The sequence below is a fragment of the Penaeus japonicus genome, unplaced genomic scaffold (genome assembly GCF_977035675.1).
Source record: "Penaeus japonicus unplaced genomic scaffold, GWHDUDI00000001_assembly GWHDUDI00000001, whole genome shotgun sequence".
NCBI lineage: Eukaryota > Metazoa > Arthropoda > Malacostraca > Decapoda > Penaeidae > Penaeus > Penaeus japonicus.
The window spans coordinates 7,197,011-7,199,510 of NW_028234403.1; the positions used below are offsets into that span (position 1 = coordinate 7,197,011).

The following is a 2,500-nucleotide window of genomic DNA, read 5'->3' on the forward strand; positions in this document are numbered from 1 at the left end:
TAATATCATTATTACCATTATTACTTTTATCATTGTTTTTGTTATTACTATAATTGTTGTTTTTGTTACTGTAGTTATTATTGTTCTCATTCTTATCATTATTATTGGTGATATCATTATCATTGTGATCATAATAATTATCATTATTAGTTACATTATCCTCTTTCTTTTTCTTCCAGTGCACCCCGCAGACTATATTGTTTCATAATATTTAGCGTCGTTATGTTCTCCCATTTTCATTCGTCTGGCATCAGGGCTGCACGACGGCAAAGCGATGCCTCGGCACCTGTGACCCGGGGCATAAGGCAGCGATAGAAAAGAGAACGGTTGGCGGGGGAAAAAAGTTTACTGTTGTGATAGTTACATTTCCGGTTGTGTGTGTTGCCACATGGCGGGCACTTGATTTATGGGCGCGAGTTTATCGTCTGTGCAAGGAGGAGCGAGAGAACCGGTTGTGAGGTGTAATCCAACGCCCGTGGCCGCGGTTGCTCGAGAAATCAAACCCGCCGTCGGGTCTAGGGCGTCGTCGTTGCACCCTGGCGGTTTCGTAAGTCGCCTCGAATAATTAATGAGGTGCCACACCCCTTCACTAACTCCTACGCGAGGCACTCCTGGTGGCACTGAGGAGACAGGGATACCCAAGATGGGCATTGGCTTACCGCTTCTTCTTTAGTTTGAGCCCCAACGGCTGGCATCGGGTCCGGAGACCGCGGGGGGATACCCTCTTACCTGGGGTTGCTGTACGCTGCCACATGATTGAATTACTGCATTCTCCCACGCTCTGTACGTCACTCTGCGGCCGCGAACCTGGGTTCTTATCGCTGCACGGTGCGCGTATTACCTGGCCTGACCGTTCTTGGATGCTCGACCGGGAGATCGTAGCAGCTGGTTCCATTTTGTATTGCTGATGACGAGCACAGCAACTGGGCAGCGGCGCGGCAACGGAGTGGTCGCTAACGATGGCAGCCCTGAATAGCCGTTGTGTTTATTCGCATCAGGAGCTGCCCATTGCTTTGTGCGGAAAAGTTAAGAATTCACCATAGGTCCACGACCGTCACGAAGCAGGAATGCAATCAGCCATGCGGAAAGTATGGAGAATAAAGGCTCGAAATGCGGCGAGGGCATCCCCGCTGCACTGGCAATCGTGGTCCTGGCAGGGCAGCTCCCACCGCCGCCACCACCGCGGCTGCCAGCATCACCATCACTACCGCCAGTCATAGCAGTAGTACTACGGCGTCCTTGATAGTGCTTAGTGGGGCCACTGTGGAGCCTCATTGTTCCTGCTGCAGCCCTTCGTGGCCTCCCTGCTTCGCCGTTTAGTACCTGGACGCCGCCCCTTGTCCCTCCGCTCGGCTTACCTCGTTAACCTGCCACGTGGGGCGCCATGACAGCTTAAAGGGGCGGGGACTTGGCGGAGGCAGCCCTTCCTTCAGGTGGTTGCAGCAGCAATGCCAACGACGCCGGGTACTGTTGGACAGTGGGTCAGTTGCCAGTGGCGGGTGCTTCATGGCGTCACCGCCTTCTGTGTCTAATAACATCGGTCACAGGAATTGGCATAGGCTTTTTTATTGCATGGGGACAGTGCAGTGCACGTTGATAGGAAAGAGCTATTATTTATTACCTAACGACCGCCACCGCTTCCTCTTAGGGGAAACCACTGGATGGACGCGCGTAACGTTATGAAGGAGTGTCACCAATTTCCGTAAATTCCCACTGACAGCGTGACAAATATAACGGTTTGATGGATTGCTGCAGCATGACAGTTAACAGCGGGTACCACCTTGGTTAGCTGTGGTCTGGTGAAGATTAACAGTGCATTGTGCAAGACGTTAGATGATACTGCCAGTCCCGCACCAGACCCGGCGGGCTGGGGATTCAGGGCCAAGGCTAGTGGTAAGAGTGAGCTTCGACGGGCAGTGTAAAGTCCCGGCAGAAAGGTGAAAACTCCCGGTACACATGATGAGCCAACGTCTGAAGGCTGGGCCAAGAGCCTGGTGTCAGTCAAGAGCCTTAATGAGCCGTGTTTAGGCTCATTAGTCAGTTTAAGGCCTGCTTGAGAGTGAGCAAATCTCAGGTATATAGGGCCCACTAGTCTAGGACTAATGCAACGGGAAAGCTCAGTGATCGCCTAAAGCTCCATTGAAGCCTGGAGGGATATCGGAGCGGCATTTATCGCGCCCGATGAAACTGCGAATCGCCTTTTGTGACGTGAACAAGTGAGCATGTGTGGGGGCCGCTGTGCTAGTGGGCAACCGACAGCGTATCGGCGTGAGAGCCTCCGTGCCGGAGCAATAAAGTTTATACCATGGCAGTGCAGTAGCCGTTTCTCCTCCATGGTTGACTGTCTTGTAGTTGGAAAGCAGATCCTGTGACACTGTGGGAATCTGACCATGCCCGCCTTCAAAACTGTGCATAAGTGATTAACAAGAAACTACTTGTGGGATGTTGGTGGCGCGAAAATTTCGCGCGTCGTGACTTTCCCCGCCGAAGGGTGTGCGTG

General features: G+C 52.3%; 1 protein-coding gene across 8 annotated transcripts in view; it reads left to right on the plus strand.

Moving 5' to 3' along the window:
- Nucleotides 1-2,500, plus strand: part of LOC147472455 (uncharacterized) — a 36,580-nt gene that overhangs the window by 26,092 nt on the left and 7,988 nt on the right. For 3 of the 8 annotated variants that reach the window (XM_086535751.1, XM_086535740.1, XM_086535761.1), the window contains exon 1: nt 1,900-2,500. This exon is cut by the window's right edge. The exons of 1 other annotated variant lie outside the window; for it this stretch is intronic. The gene's annotated coding sequence lies outside the window, so the exon portion shown is untranslated. 4 more of the 8 variants (XM_086535737.1, XM_086535746.1, XM_086535756.1 and 1 more) reach the window with 4 other exon arrangements.